The following is a 17,387-nucleotide window of genomic DNA, read 5'->3' as shown; positions in this document are numbered from 1 at the left end:
TCAGTCAACTAAATGGAAATAGGTTCAATGTAATTTCCTTGACCACATCTTTGGCATTACCACTGAAACGTAAATCAGGTATCTGTCAGTTTGAACAATTCTTTGTGTAACACTGGAAGGGTCAGTAAGGCTCAAGAACGTTAATGATGTAGTGTTACCATTGAGCTATCACTATAATTAATTCATATTTTCTTTCAAAGGTGATTACTATTGATTCCTCTGAATATTATTGATGACTCAGACATGACACACTAGTGTTTCCTAGTTTCCTAGTTCCTAGTTTCCACCCAAACCACATAATCTGTGTTCATTCACCCGACTTGCACATGAAATATGATTCATTAGTCTTTCCATAGATGTCTTATGTAAAGACAATATAGCAGTTATCAATTAGAACCAGAGGGAGAGAAATCAACCACAAACTGACTGCAATGCTTAATGACAGCACGGTAGAAACTGCAACCGAAGTGAAAAGAATTGCATCCCTCACATGTGCCAAAAAACATAATCCACACAGACACACAGGTATGCGCACATGCTACCATACAGATACAGCATGAGCACAAAGGAGATACAAACAGATGTACAAAGAGATACAGTCAAATGAAACAAATATGCAACACTCCTCACCATCTAAAAATAAAAATAAAGCATCACCCTGCTCCTCCGCCTCCTCTTCTTCTGTCCTCCTCCTTCCTTTTCTTCCTCCTCCAGATGAGAGCTGATACTCCCTTGTGTCCGGACCTTGCTTGCTTCTCTAATTTCTCCCGACTGCGAAAACAACCCAGCTCCTCTCTCAGCTGTGCCAGTCTCCTCTTGTCCTGTCTTTCCAACTGTAGCTTTGCATTCACCACTGCTACCTTGCTGCCATAAATAGTGCTATTTTAGCTCCCCTGCAGTCAGAGCAAAGCTAGTAAATCTCTGCACGTTTCATGCATTTCTCCCATCCCCTTTTCTTCCCACAATGCAATGCGCAGATGTACTGTGTTACCCCACCCGCTGTTCAATAACACCCCCCTACCCACCCATCCCTTTTCTAATTTTTTTGCAAAGGGGTACAGTGGAAGTTGGCTCCTTGAATTTAAAGGGTAGGATGTGCAAACATTGGGACAGGAGAGAGAAAAAAGCCTGCATCACTCACATACCCTAACTAAGCAATTTCTCCCACTGTGCTGCTTTGCTGTCTGGCATTTTCTAGCTTGACAGCATTACTGATCCCATGTTCCGTTACAGCTACATCGCTACACCCCGACATCGTCTGTTCCTCCTTAACATATTCTCTCTTTAGCTTTCCTACCTAGCATCTGCTTCTTCTGTCTCTGTTTTTCTTCTTTAATTCTCTCTTCTTTCCTCCTCTTGTTTTCATCTTTATCCCATTTTTCTGTTCTCTTTCTGATCAGTTTGAAAATGTAGGTCTCGTTCCTCAAATAGCTAAAGTGGAAAAAAATTTAAAAGTCTAATTTTGCTGTGCACGGTCCTCCTATGTTGTGTTGTCATAATTACATCTGATGAAGATGCAGAGGGGGAGAAAGAAGAAGAGAAGTGGATAAGGAGGAAGAGAAGGGGGGACTGATTTTAATCCTGTCTCCCTGTCTACCCCTCTGCTTTAAACACTACATCACAAGAGACATTGGAAGGAACGAGGGATGCAGTGAAGAATGGAGGGATGGAAAGAACAGGGAGGAGATGGAAAAAGCAAACAGTGGAGAGAAAGAAGTCAGCAGTTTTTTTAATCCCAGCAGCTCTTCAGCTCTCATCATGTCAAGCTTAATCAACAGCACAGCAAAGCAGAATCTGAGCTTCCACGATGTGGTTAAAACCAGTGAATCCTTTGCACGTGCACCTGTGCCGTAACAGATGAGGAACAATGTCTTTGCTAATTGTGCAGGAGTTACAGGTTTTGTTCAACAATTTACACAAAAGTGATGATAACTCTGCCCTTTTTTTAAACACAGAAGAGAAAAACCAAGTGGAAACTACAATGGATACTAAGTCTGGGGTGTACAAAACAAACCTCACTGGGTACATTGGTTTTTGTACATGCAAAATTACAAAGGGTGTGATCAGCATGCTCTGAACCAATCACATCTAATCATTCAGACAGAACTCTACCAGTGACAGAGAATCACAACAAAAAAGCTCGGCTTACAAAAGGAGCTCACGACTTTGTCGCCTGCAAGTTGGTTGGCATGATATTGGCCCCATTCTAATTCAGACTCTACCTCTTCCTCCCTGGACACTAACACTGCATTTGTGCCGCTCCAAACCAACTATCCTTAAGTGAGAGAAAATCAAGGGCATCGTAATGATGCTGCTGTATTTCAAGTCCCCATTTCATTAAGAGACCTTGGAGCTACGCTGGTTTCAGGTTCTGTTTAGTCATTTCCTGTTTTATTATGAATATTTATTTCATTTAATTCTACTTCTTATGTTTGTTTTTTAACCTCTAGTTTTGTCCTCCATCTGTCAACAGTAATCAAATTTGACTCTTATGTAGCTCTTCGCAGGTGTCACATCATCTTGTTACTCCTTGTACTCGACCTAACTAGGCTTTTCCTTGTGCATGAGTGCATGAGCACTTGTGCATGAGCTTTAGTTTCACATAGTAAAGCATGAACAGTTGTAGACGTAGATCTATCAGAGGTTTTTAGTAAGGTAACCTCTTGAAGTGCAACAGGAGGAAATGTCTTACAATCCAAAGATGTGCACTCGATATTATCCATTTTATATAGCGCCAAACCACAACAACACTGGTGTCAAGGTGCTTCATATAGTAAATGCTACAATGCTAAAATCCAATCAACAGCAGGAATTCAACCTTGTAATTACTGTATTTCTTAATTAATACACTAACTATAAGGTTACTGTAGGCGTGAAGGCCCGCAGACTTGAAAAACAGACTCATGTCTGTGTTCACAAATTTCTACCAGTCAGCTTGCATGTGGTGTGCTGCTTAGCTCAGACCATTTCCCAGACCCACAGAAGTTATCAAAAGAATAAATAGCTGAAAATGTATTTTTTTTTGAAAGGAGGAAAATGAGCCCTGACAATCTCCAACAATGCTGACTCTGCACACTCACACAGGAGGAAAAATGGGAGGGGGGCGGGGGGCTTCTCTGCATTGTAGCTTCTTATGCATACATCACAGAAACATGAATCAAGATTTAAATGGAAGAGCATACTTATTACATGATATAAATTGCAAGAGAGCTTTCCTGTTCTCAAGCATTTTCAATAGCACAGCACATTTGACCTTCATATGATAGAAGAATTGCTTTCAGTCTAATCTTTGTTAGCTCTTGGTGCAAATATGTCTGCAAGAACTGTTTCTCCTGAGGCTGAAGCGCCAATAAAACTTAAAGAATAGTATAAAGAACAGCTTTATTACTGGAACAACACGTTTCGGCCTGTGCCCTTCGTTATATTACAAATACACACATTTATATACAGAACATTTTGCCTAATAACAGAATATGTTGTTTACCAGTGCAAAAAATGAATCATAATATGTTTATTAAGAAGAATAACATAACCTAGTGACCTGTTGTTAAGGTCTGGTGAATTAAAAACATATAAAAGTACTGTAAATGCCACAGACTTATTTACAAGACTGTGAATGATGTTTTCCGAGAAAAACAAGCACACTGCAGACTATAACTGTAACCTCTTATCTCCACTTTGAGAAGCACAGCTCTCCTCAAGGATTCTGATTTCCTCAATCACATTTCACTTTCTCTTTCTGTTGCTACCACTCTTATTTCTCTGTAGACACTTCACACCTCCACCCACACACATGGAGGTCTCAGCTCCTCTTGCAACAGTCATTAGCCTGAAGGTCAGGTCTGTCTATTTAAGAGGCTGATCTCTGTCAGTATTGTGTCTCTACGACACAATATGATCGCAGTGAAAACAATTGGATTCATCTTTAACAGGGCCAGAGGTGTCAAACAGCTGAACAGATGCTGTAATGCAGATAGGGAGACTCATTTGATGTTGCCCAAATGAATACAGATGTTGCAGGTGGTAAGAAATAGATAAACTGTGTTTACTCAAATAACCAAACTATAGCAGACAGTTAAATATGAGCAAGAAAACCATTTTGGCAATTAAGAGAATGAATTGGTGAATATGTAACCCCCCCATACTTTCTGGTGAACCATCAATCAATATCTTTAATCATTTACAAGTCAGCACGGTGAACGCAGAGGCATCTGTTAGTCCTAAAGGAATAAAAAGAATAGGAGCCAGGGCTAAAAAATTAATTTAGATTAAAGATCTAAATAAGAAGATTCACAGCTGGGGAGGGAGCATAGAGGGTTAAACAATGAAGTCATTAGAATGGCATGCCAGTGCAAAATCCATCAAAATGTGGCTGGGACAGATGCACGAAGAACATACAATGAAGCTCTACTTTTGAGTACAGGAGTCAAGTGGAAGTTCACTGTGACTCTAATTTGTAACTAACTAGCCTGGAGACACAGACAGAGAAGACAAGAGGAGGTGGGAGGGTCAAGATCTAATCAGTGAGCTAAAACAGCATAGAGGAGGAAGTCTGTGAGGTCTTCATGGCTCTGCCTTTCTCACTATCGCACATCTCTGTTTGTTTTTCTCTCGCTATCTCCTAATTAATGAAAACAGTTAATAGGAACTAGACAGATGAGGCTGAATAAATTCATTAATACATTTAATGTTGTTATCCTGTTGATTTGCAAGGTTCAAACTGCCTGAATTACACAGAGTACTTCACATGTAGAACACAGCAATAGTAATATAAATAATATATATGTATACACACATGCATACATATACTAACCTTTAAAAATGAGCCTATGTTCTGTACTCAGTCGAGAGTACCTCAGTGAAAGCATGAAACTGGCAACTGAATATGAACTTAGTCACACTGAAAAACGCGCACACATAGGGGACACACTCTCATGCACACTGACCAGCTGTCAGCATAAAATATTCATGCTACCTATCTCCAAACACTACTGACCAGGTGTTACCGCCGTTTCACAGAGAAAACTCCACGTGTGATTCACCACATCATCTGCCGCAACACTGCCAAACATTTCTCGACATTTCTCTTTTCAGCACAGTAAAAGTACCTCATCGATCTGTATTTGTTATGAAAATGTATTTTAATCCAAGAGATAGTTTAGGTGAACACCCATGCAGTACTCCGTGACTGTCTTGAACCACACTCAATCCTGAGTACATAACCTGGAAGCTGTCCAGTGCCAGCAGTCACAGGCCTATGCTAGTGGCAGCAGCTTAAGTGTTTGGATGACAAGTGCCTTGTTCAAGGGCATCTTACCAGAATTAATGCAGACTCACAAGAGCAGAAGCCCCACCACCTTGTAATAGGTCCTACAGTGTTCTTTCATTTGACCACCTTGGAGATGCTAAAGGAATCGAGGATTACGTGCATGCATTTTAGCACTTTAAGAGAAACTTGCACGTGTATGGTATACTCTGTGACATATACAGGGCTGGACTGTGAAGCAGGGCTGAAATAAACACCAGTGTCTCAGTGCTCCTATAACAATCTTTGGCAAAACGACAGTATTTGAGAAACCTAGAGGACAGAATCCACTGGTAGTCTCAGTCGATTTTATTTCATCATGGTACTTGTCATAATGTTGCCTTAGATAAGCTCACATTGAGGATTTACTCACCCACATGATGGTTTTTCAGACTGATGGTTTTTCAAGTACAGTGGCATGACACTTTTTCTCAAACATCCCACAAAATTTGCTCAATTTGCTTTGATGCCACGGTTCTCGTCCGCAGCACTGAGGTATGAGTCGTCACATGAATTAAACCTGACTTCTAAGTTGAAGCTGTTGTCTTTGTGGGAGTATCTGTGAAACTGTACCATCCCCAGTAAACAGCGGGGGATGAAAGAGCACAGCAGGAGCAGAAGTAAACTGTTATAGCTGCGCTTTAGAATTATAGTAGCTAAAATATTTCATTGTGCAAAGAAACAGTGCAAGGGTCTATTTAGGATTAAACGTATGGCATGGTTATGTTTTGCCTAAATGAATCTGAGATGAGCTGTAATTGTCTAGAGTGGTGACAAATGTCACATTTGAGGTAAAGTAAATGAAGGCTATGTCCACTGTTTGAAGCTGTTTGGTTTTTTGTGGTTGTTGAGCTTGAGCTTATGTATATATTGTGCACCTCTATCTATATTCACACACAAAGTCCATTAAAATACAGCCTAACATGCATGTGCAGGATTCATTTGCACCTCTACTGAGGGTTACATACAACGCTTTTAATAGATCTGTCAATCTGCACAGTGTGGAGCTTTACAGGCTGAAGAATAGGAGGGAAGTAGACAGAGACGGAGTGAAAATACTCTCAATGTAAGCTTATCATAGTAGAAGTGTTTGTGGAAATCCAGGGAAACACTTAAGAGCAATTTTACCTAATATTGTGAGTTTGAAAATCTAAAAAATACATTTTCAAATGTTTCCATTTATATTTTAATCTATGTTTAATACTTTCATTCATATTTGAATCAACTTTACATCCTGGTGCAAAACTGTGGTAGCCCTTTAAATTATAGTTTGGTAACAATGTGGTAAGAATGGGCTAATAAGGAGGAAACAAGAAGGGGAATAACAAGTTATTACCACTTAGTTACTAAGTAATTGTCTTGTATCAACCGTGTTAATTGCTGTATAACATTGTGTTGACATGTTCATCTTTGGGTAATAATAGGCAACAAACAGTACTGTATTTCTCATACTATAAGGGACACTGGATTATAAGGCACATTAAGTTTTTCTATTACGCTGCAAGCAGGGTTACAAAATGCAAAACTACCATGTTTCTACTTTATTTCACAGTAATATTTCCTATAATTCAAAACCAAAATTCAAAAACATGTTTGTGTTTGCTAATTGGAATTTTTGTTATCATGAATTGGCTATTTTATAATACATAATGTTATATTAGTTAAGCTCCTGTGTCAGTTTCTCATTGCTTCAGGTAAATAGCTTAAAAGCTACAGAGAAAATTTGTCAGTGTTCATCTTATGAAAAAAACAATTTTCCTTTCAATAGTAAGAATTTAATAAAAGAATTTATATTAAATAAATAAACTGACAGATTAGATACTAGAATTTTAACTATACTGATTTATGTACCTTAATGAAAACTAATACCTTATGTAACTAATACAGTGGATTTTGAAATCTCTGTGTATCATCAAATTTTACCATTCAGTTTATATGTAGGTGTGGTGCAAACCAAGCAGCATGTGGTGCTGTATATTACAGCACCACATGCTGTAATATACACCTTCTAAGATACATTTGCTCTCAACATATGGAGATTAAGAGAGATGCCTGAAAATAAGAACACTCAACACATTAATGTAGCTACTTGATCTAAAAGAATGACTACATGGTATGGGAATATATTAAATGAAACACAGAGGCATGCTGCCACTGTATGTTCCATGTTTATCTCCAGTTAATCATAGAGTGGAGGCTCTTTTGCACAATGACTTCAGTGAGCGAACACTTTGTCTGGCTGCTCACGGTCATGGCAACAGGCTAATGTTTCGATCAATATTCCACGCAGATAGCGGACAATCCTGCAAGTATTCCTGTGGTGAATCACACAGATTCCACAGCTAATTATGGAAACACACCAGTACAACACAATGACACATTTCACTGATACATTACAATTCCTACCCCTTGTCAATAACCTTCACCAACACAACCACCTGCCTGGTTTATACTTAACTCTTAAAAGCCCTCCGAAAATTTTACACAGACTTATTAGATGTCAGAAACAACAGAATAACAAGGTGAACTCTCACATCACATGTTAAAACACACAAGGCTTAGCGAATAATTACTATTTTTTTTTACTGCTAATAAGTTTAAACTAAAACAAAATGTAAAAAATAAATGCTAAAAACATTGCACCTTTTCCCTCACCAAGTAATAGTAATATAGGAATTAATGTTTGAATTTGCTTTTTAGCATTTAGCTGCTTTACTTTCAAAGACCCAAAACTTTCACTGTCATGGCCTATATTGCACTTAATTAGAGTGGAAACATTGATATCCATGATTTAGTACACCTGCACACCTGAGGTTATTTTTAAAGTGAGATGATCACCATGCTTTAAAAATCTCATCCTTGTATCAACAATTGTTTTTTTTTTTTAAAAACTACACTTTTGTCATCTTGTAGTAACATTATATATCAATGACAAAGATTTATTCTAGCATTAAGCACACATCACAGCACTGACTAAAAGATTGATGGCATCAACATTAAAATAAGCTAAGGAGTTTAAGGAGCGGGTCACGTGTTTTTCTGACAGAAATGGGACACTTTGACAGATTAGATACTAGAATTTTAACTATACTGATTTATGTACCTTAATGAAAACTAATACCTTGTGTACCTAATACAGTGGATTTTGAAATCTCTGTGTATCATCAAATTTTACCATTCAGTTTATATGTAGGTGTGGTGCAAACCAAGCTCTTGTTATCATGAATCAATCATCATGCTCTACCCTAAAATGTAGTTAAAACATTTATTTATTGCATAGCCCCCTCAACAAAGCTCAGAGCTGTTGGGCTATGGCAGGGGTGGGCAACTCCAGGCATCGAGGGCCGGTGTCCCTGCAGGTTTTAGATGTGTCCTTGAACCGACACAGTTGATTTAAATGGCTAAATTAGCTCCTCAACATGTCCTGAAGTTCTCCAGAGGCCTGGTAACGAACTAAGCATGTGATTCAGGTGTGTTGACCCACGGTGAGATCTAAAACCTGCCAGGCCCTCGAGGCCTGGAATTGCCCACCCCTGGGCTATGGGCATGCATTCCCTTGGGGTATTTTGTGGTCTCACCCTAATAGCCTCAGTTGCTGTGGACATGCATTATCATTTCAGGCCTCCGTTTGCCCCCAGATGCTGACTATATAGAACCTGGAGTATTTGGAGGCCAGGTCAGCACAGTTTTTGTGGGTCACGTTAATATTTGTTGAACCAAATCTTCTCCCAGCTTCTGTCCCAACTTTGTCCACTTGCTTCTCTGGGGTACATGGGGAGTACATATTTCATTACAGACTAATAATAATCCTAGGTCAACAACGCACTACGTATAATTCGTTCATTTTGTCAAACTGTCATTTCTTAAGTTAATAATCATAATAATAATAAATACAATAAATGTAATCTGTAATAGTTTGTTAGCTATAAAACCTAGTGTCAGTAGATTGTGTCCTCCTGTTTGTTGAGGTCATTGTAATCGTAAAGTCTTTATAGACTTTGGACACGGTGACACAAACCTTAAATTGTACCATTTGAATACAGAGAGAAAGACTACCCCTTCATTCAAGATCTAATAACACCACAGCTGACAGTTCATTCCCTGCTTTGTCCAGATGAATGTCCTATACACACACACACACACACACACACACACACACACACACACACACACCAGCACAATTACCATCAGAAAGCTTCTGGCCAAGAGAAAGTCATAAAACACGTTTCACTTCTTAGGTTGCACACCAACACACACACACACACACATCTCGAGGACGATTCATCCACAGCCTCTCCTCACTGAATAACTCCAACTGGTCGATAGTATTGACCACTACCACACTACAATATAATGCATGTTTCTTAATTAAAATCTGGCTCAGCACTTCGGGCCCAATCTAATATGGTCACAACCTCAATGTGAACGTTGTGTGAGGTTGAGTGTGTGACGGTTTGGGTTATGATGTTAGTCACAAGGGACAAGGTTACTACAGTATAAGGGGCTAGAGAGCATCAGTACTGTGTACTGTGTGGGTCGGTGTGTGTATAAATGCACAACTTGTGATTAAAACCTGCAGTTGAAACTCTGCTGATAAATCAATAATAGATTTGAGTCAGACTGAAGAACAATACCGCGGGTTCTTCAATGGACAGCTGGGTGGGAAAAAATAACTCATAAAGCATTTGGAAATGTTTGGAAAATAAAAATGCAAATGGTCAGACTGAGCAGAGGAAGAAGCTGAATAAGAGCAGGAGGATTAGAATGAAAAGACAATGACAGGAAAAGGAAAGAAAAACAACGCGTGCATGAAAGAAAAATCAGGCGAGATAGGAGCGCAAGAGATAAAAACACAGAATAGAGGAACAGGGTGGATGATGGGATTTCCAATGCATTTTTAATCAAATGATAAAGAAAGTGGTGTTTCTTGTTTGTTTGCTAGAAATGAATTACACAAACATGAATGATAACACAATCTGTTTACCTCTCTGTCACACCCATGTCCTCTGATGTTCTGCACACAAAAAACTGTATTTGAAACTAAATTTACATCATGTTGCACCAAAAAATGAGTTTGGCATAAAAGCTTTTTACATAGCTTTAGCAATGCTTTATCTATAGCAACATTACAGAATAATAAAGACGACATCGCTTGAATATTATAAATGCTATATAGTGTTGAAAGTGCTGATTTTTCATACTTTTCCTAGAAGGGAAGAATGACTAGCCAATAAAGTTTCTTTAATTGATTTAACGTGTTAATGTTTCTGCTTTGATTAAATTTCTTTGATGATTTAAAAAGCCTCATGAGACAAATTATTGAGGACATCGCGCCAAAGGGTGTCTGCAGTCTTCAAGACACAGAGACCGATAAGACATCTCTCCAACCAGGAAGCTAGTCAGACAGCCAGATGGTGCAGACCTGTTTGCAGAGGTATGACAGTGTGAACGAGTTGTATCACCTTCCCCTCAAACAGTCTTATCATGCAGTGACAGCACCCAGCCGTCCTTTTATAAACCACCTACGGCCAGTCTTTCCCTCTCCATCAGCCGCTGCTTTCTCTCCTTCTCTCTCATCCTTTTATCGACATCCTGCCTTCTGGTGTGTGGAGGTGTGATAGAAGTGGACATCAGTAGCGTCTGTATATTTTTGAGTTTGTTTTGGACTCTGAGGATAATTAAAAGTGTGCAGACATACACAAACGTGTGTGTAAAAGATCACTAGTATAGAATGGACCACCAAGTGCTGTATAGTGTGTCCTGCTTTTACATAGCCGACTGGCTAATCTGACAAGTATGTCCTGGCAAATCAAACAACATATAGAAACAAAATAAATAAAAAAATACTCCACAAGACGATCACAAAGTTACAGTATAACACATAAGGTCAATGTTGGTCTCTTTAACCCCCATCTTCATTGTCCTATGACCTTAACAAGTTAGCAAATTTAACATAAACAGCAACATTTCCTTAAGACTGGAAAAAGGCTGATTTGCAGTTTTCATTCACTTCAGCAGCAACAATTTGAATTACTAATGCAGAGCAATTTCAGTCAACTGCAACTTCAACAGAAAATAACAGTGAAAAATGTATTTTGCTCCAGAAAGAAAAAGTAGATAGACTATGAATTTAGGAAAACCATCACAACTGCAATGAGTAAAATTTAAAATATAAATTTGTTTTTAAAAAAGGAAAATTTGTAATACATCAAAATTTCTCAAATGAGATGATAAAAAAAATGCCACATTTCTCATCTTTTTTCATTTAAAGCACGTCGTTACAAATTCCTTGCAGCTGTACTCAGACCTGTGTGTGTGTGTTATTGTTAAGCTGAGTGTTTATGGCAAGCAGACTAAAGTTTGCATGTTTTTGATGCTTGCATGTTTGCTTTCCTAAGCGTGCACATGTGTGCACTAACGCATTTTTGTACACCAAGTGTGTAAGTGTGTCCAGGTGTGTGATGCTAGCCCAGGGCCCCTCTCTCTCTCTTTCAGTTCTCGACTGGCTGGAGCCTCTCTGCTGCTCTGCTCTCATGGTTAATGCATGTGGAGAGAGAACTCTTGTCCCTCTAGCTTCTCCTCTTCTCTTTACTTCCCCAGAATAGAACTGATCCTCACCATACATGAAGGAAGATAACTCCCATTCCTTTCCCATTCCACACACAGCAAAGAAGAAATTACAAAAGCACAGAGTCAGAGAGAAGGAGTGAGCGATAAGCTGACAGAGAAAAGGCTGGGGAGATAGGGAGGAAAGGGAGACATATGAAAAGGTAAGGTGGGAAGAAAGAGTAAAATAAGTCTCAAGAGCAGAGACATGAATGCTTTTAGATTCCCTCATCCCTTCTTCTATCCATGTGGAACTGTGCATAATGGCAAAACAGGATATCAAATAACTGCAATGAGCAACACTGAAACTGCACGTACCGAGTCTCAGGAAGCAACCAGTTAACAATGGAGAGAACACTGCAGGGGACACATGGTTCGACTCTGTTGGTGCTAAGTGTTACAATAAACAGTGGTGGCAAGCCAGGGAAGGATCATGCCCCTACATGAATGGCTTCTACTTTTCAATCAGAGCCACAGCAAGAGAGCGAACTGAGGGGTGACAGTCTAAAGATCTTTTCAGCATATTCTGTCATTTAATTTTTAGAGCATGCTGTCATTGTTTGCTCATTGTTTAACAGCAATTTAATAATCATCCACCCATCCATCTGTGGTCTGGAACATATCCCAGCTGTCACAGGACGAGAGGCAGGGTACACCCTGGACAGGTTGCCAGTCTATTGCAGTGCTGCGACTATCATTTATTCTTAAAAATAGCCTCGGAGAAAGCCATGATCCCTCTCTATGTGTTAGCTCTGCACAGACTGGCGACCTATCTGGGGCGTATCCTACCTACTGCCTGATGATAGTTGGGATAGGCTCCAGCCAGCACAATATCTCTGTAATAAAGAATGATACTGAACTAACAGCCATCTTTATGATCCAGGTTTCGTTTCCTGTTTTTCTTTCTCCGGTAGTTTCCACTGCCAAGCAGGCTTGGCTTCAACCAGTGCCAAGTTAAAGTGGCACAACAGACACAGACACACAAACATAGGGAAGCTATCACTGTGAGACTTCCGCTGGGCTATAATAGGAGATAAATCTGAACTGTCCTAAGAGTGACACACACACACACACACACAAACACACACACACAAACCATTTCCTGTAACTACTATCTGCTATTTAGAGGGAAATTTATTCAGCTACATCAAAGAGGGCTGCAGGTAGATTGGTGTTTACTGTAATGATTTCCCCTCACTGGAACCAAACACCCACAAACATAAAAACATGCCATTTGGCACTACATACACTAAGCAATGGGGCTGCACAATTAATCAGATTTTAATCTTGATCACGTTTTTGGCTTCTCACAATTAAATGAACATGATAGAGCGATAATGAAAATGTTAATTGTGCCAACACAATTCAAAGTAAAAGCAAATCCAGCACTCCCTAAATGACTCCCTCCAGATGGGCCAATCATGTTGCACCATGCAGTTTTAGGTTTCTTGGACAAGTCTGGATGAGTAAAACTTTAAAAGACAGATACACAAGAAAATTTAAATTGTCTGGCAGAGAAGAAGAACCTGTCCTTTGAAATGAATCACCATCCATTGTTTGGAAACACCTCTGCTTTAGTGCAACTGACATTAACCAAGAAACCATATGCAAAGAGTGCTGTAGGTCTGCACCACAAAGCAACTTGACTAACTTATTCAAATGTTTGAAAACACAGCGTAAACTGCAGTATAATTAATGCATGAAGGTCAAGAAAAACAATGCGGCGGTTGTAAACAGGAATTATCCAACATCAACTCAAAGAGCCACAACTCATGAGCGTATTCTTCCAGCTCACAAAGATGCATTGAAATCACCAATCAGTCGCCTTCAGTTTGGCCAAAATCCAATAAACACGTTGAATACGTAAGAACTCAGGGAAATGGTCAACATACTTGACAAAAGATATGTTAATGCAGGGCAAATAGAGAGGGATCTCACAGCTGTCGAGTCTCTTCAAGTTTCATTCACATCCATCGAGCAGGCACAATGAATGGAATCAAAGACTTTGCCTTTTGCTTCTAGGAGATGCACTCAGATCAGGTGAGGAAACACCTTATTTGTCAGCAAAGATGTTTTAATTAACAGGAATGCAGCACAGTGTGAATGTGAAAGAAGTTCCCTGTTGATTTAATTTTTTGTTAACTTTGGTCACATTTATTATTTATTTATTTGGGGTTTTTTCTAAGTGTAGCACTGAATTGAGGCGAATGAGGATTGCGGATTTTATTTTGAAAAGTTAGTTTACATGAAAGTGCAATAAAAGCATGTCTCACTCAGATCTCAATATTGTTGCAAATAATTATAATATACATTTTGTCCATAATCATGCAGTCGTACTAAACATGTCACTCAAAATAAATAGTTGATATTAGTGGTGCAACGGATCACGGTTGATCCGTAATCCGAACCGATCCCACTCTACAGTTCGGGACGCACGTGATCCGAAGATTCGAAGTATGTGTATGGTGCGCGTGGTCAGTCTGTCAAGCGATAGTTATGGCCAGCGCTAGCAGTCCAGGTGGAGGAGCAGAGGAGTTTGCAGCATTTAAGCAGCCCTTTGTTCCCCAATCCGACCGGGCTAAAGCTATTACAAAAGCTACTGGGGTGTTTAGCTGCAGACGGGAGGCCGTATTCCCTTGTGCAAAACAAGGGGTTTATGATGAATGTGCTTGAGCCACGCTATGATATCCCGTTGCGCGTCCACTTCAGTGACAAGATCGTACCCAGGCATGTATGAGCAGGAAAAGTTTAAAGTTATGGCTGAACTGTCCCAGGCATCTTCTGTTGCCCAACTACAAATGGGTGGACCTCGAGGTCAACGGAAAGCTACGTGACCGTGACCGCTCATTATAAAACAGCAGAGTGGTAGATAAAAACCCCTGTACTGCCCTATACTGCACCTTAATTTGTTTTTATATAATTCTGTGGAATGAGTCTTGGGTTGAATGTTTTTAATAGGCAAAAAATACTTAAATAAGTTAATAAGTAAATGTTAAAATTTTTTCTTTTTTTCTTTTTTGCTGATCCGAAAATTGATCCGATCCATGACTTAAAACCGTGATCCGATCCGAACTGTGAGATTTTTTTGATCCGTTGCACCACTAGTTGATATGCAGTCCTACTTTCTATCACCCAGACATAAAAAAGCGAATACATCCAGTGCTGTGTGGGTTTTGGCTGAAATCTGACAGTAGACGACCAAATCTATGAATGCACTGATCCAGATACAGCTGCAGGAGTTGGCTTTGCTATTGAGTTTCTAATTGTTCCATTATGGGGGGTTGCAATTGGCCTTGCAGTGGACAGAAATCTGGTAAGCTTTTGAGTCAGTGTCAACACCTGCCCAAAGCTTTTCTGGTTAAAAAAAAAAACACACAGGAAATTAGCAATACGCTGAAAAGCTTCAACATTAGTTGCCATAACATCATCTGAAGTTATTAAAAGCGCTGACATCAGAAGCTGAAATAGCGACTTTCTAACTTCAGACAGAGGTGCTGAGATCCCAGTGCATTTACAGCTTCATGTGTTGATTGAGAGTTTTATCACAAGTGAACCAAAAATAAAGGGGTTGTTGTCATGCTACCTCTTAGTCTATTCCTCAGATTGTTTTCACACTTAGGTTATTTATGTGATAATGTTCATTAGTCAGTGTATTGTAAAAAAAAATAGTTGTTTGTTTAGTATTTTCACTGCTTGAAGTTCAAACTGAAGAAATACCTGAATGAAGATACTGTATTGATTTACATTCTTAACATTAATTAAACTCTGTTATTTATGCACGGAGGACTATTATTATTTAAGTGAAAATACAACATTAAAAAAATATGTAAATTATACAAAATACACATTTACTTTAAATAAGATTAAGAAAAACAGAGCTGTGTCTGCTGATGTTTTGTTTTAATTTTTGCATTAGGACCCTGGCTTGGCACAAAAGATTCAGTGGCTAAACAAACAAGTGCCATCTTTGACTGTACTACATAAACAAAGATCATTCAGATATCAAGTACATTAAAAATAAGCTGCTGAAAATGCTTTTTTTCCTATGTGTATAAATCGTGTTTGTCTGGATTTGTGTTATTGTACTTAGTTGTATGTTTATGTTTCAGCATGCGTTCCCTGGTGTGCCTGTTCATGCTGTTGCCATCACACTCATTCCCAGCAGGTTCCTTCGCCTCAGTGTCTCAACATGTTCAAGGAGCTTCACACGTGGAAACACAAAGCACTGCCTGCTATCAAAGCATACACATCCTCAAACATGCATCATGGATACAATGACCTTTGCTGTGGGTAACCTGGTTTCCATGGTTGCCTGCCAAAGTGTGAAAAAAAACCCTGAGACCTCAGAGTACAGCTGAGGAAGATTAAAGATACACGGAAAAATTACAAAAAGAAGTGCAGGTTTTTATTCAAAGCAGGACAGTGTGCTTCTGTTTGACTAATTGGAAAGAGCAGCACAGTAACCAGTGCCGGGTTAGAGGTGGTATCCCCTCTGGGGACACTCACAGTCAGAAAGAGCCTGATGAAGATAAAACATGTCCTACAAAATATGTGAAGAATATGTGAACTCAGATCATCCTCTCAAGGAGGCCATTGTGATTCTGTCATACTGAAACATATTAAATAAACTTAATAGCAGGACATGAAATCATGTATTTATAACTGGTACTTTAATAGTCTAATTGTGAACTTTGTATCTACCAGAGGGCTCATCTATAGAGTAATGTCTTTTATGTTTAGGAAAAGATTTCTGGCAATTCTTATGATTATATAAGAGCAGGCCGAACATTTCTATTGGTCTAAATGCACTGAGTTGATGCCATGTGATTGGATGATTAGATGTTTGAGTTAACGACCAACAGATCAGGTGTAACCAATGAAGTGGCCAGTGAGTGCATATTTAATTTAAAATAGTGCAGAGGTAACTTCTCAAATGTGGAAACTAAATGGAAAATAAAATTAATGAATAATTTTCGAATAATAGAAATTATTAGCAGTATAAACAAAGTGAGGCGTGGCACTCTGTGAGGGACTGTGTTACAAATAGTCAAAAAGAGTTCAAGAAAGAGAAAGAAAAGGGAAAAATCATATTAAATTTTATAAATATTATGCACATAATCATGCGTATGGTGTTACAGTGGTGGAAGCTTCTATTAAAGATTGCCAAAGTCAAAGTTTCAAATTTTGGAGGTAGACCAAAAAAGCTTTTTTTAGTTGAGAAGAAGAGTCTTTTGTACTCTGTATGTAAAAGTCTTTACAAGATATTTCATTCCTTTAGCATCTTTAGAAACCAAAACCATTTCCACTTCAATTGACATTTTAGCATATTTCCCTCACATACACCGTTTAACAGGGACAGCAGTAGAAATCATGTCCCAAAATAGCATCATGCTGCAGTGTTTTTGCTGTCCACTCTCCTACTTCCAGGGGTTAAAGTGGACAACAACACCTTCAATTACTAGATCATTACATTTGA

At 39.0% G+C, this 17,387-nt stretch overlaps 1 protein-coding gene across 6 annotated transcripts in view; it reads right to left on the bottom strand.

The window, feature by feature from the left end:
• bsna (bassoon presynaptic cytomatrix protein a) overlaps window positions 1-17,387 on the bottom strand; it is a 125,708-nt gene that overhangs the window by 86,464 nt on the left and 21,857 nt on the right. The gene's annotated exons all lie outside the window — the stretch shown is intronic.

The sequence above is a fragment of the Mchenga conophoros genome, linkage group LG20, assembly GCF_057382185.1.
Source record: "Mchenga conophoros isolate Kocher_MC1m ecotype Shallow Benthic linkage group LG20, M_conophoros_male_GT1.1, whole genome shotgun sequence".
Lineage (NCBI taxonomy): Eukaryota > Metazoa > Chordata > Actinopteri > Cichliformes > Cichlidae > Mchenga > Mchenga conophoros.
This window is presented reverse-complemented; position numbering and strand designations above follow the sequence as displayed.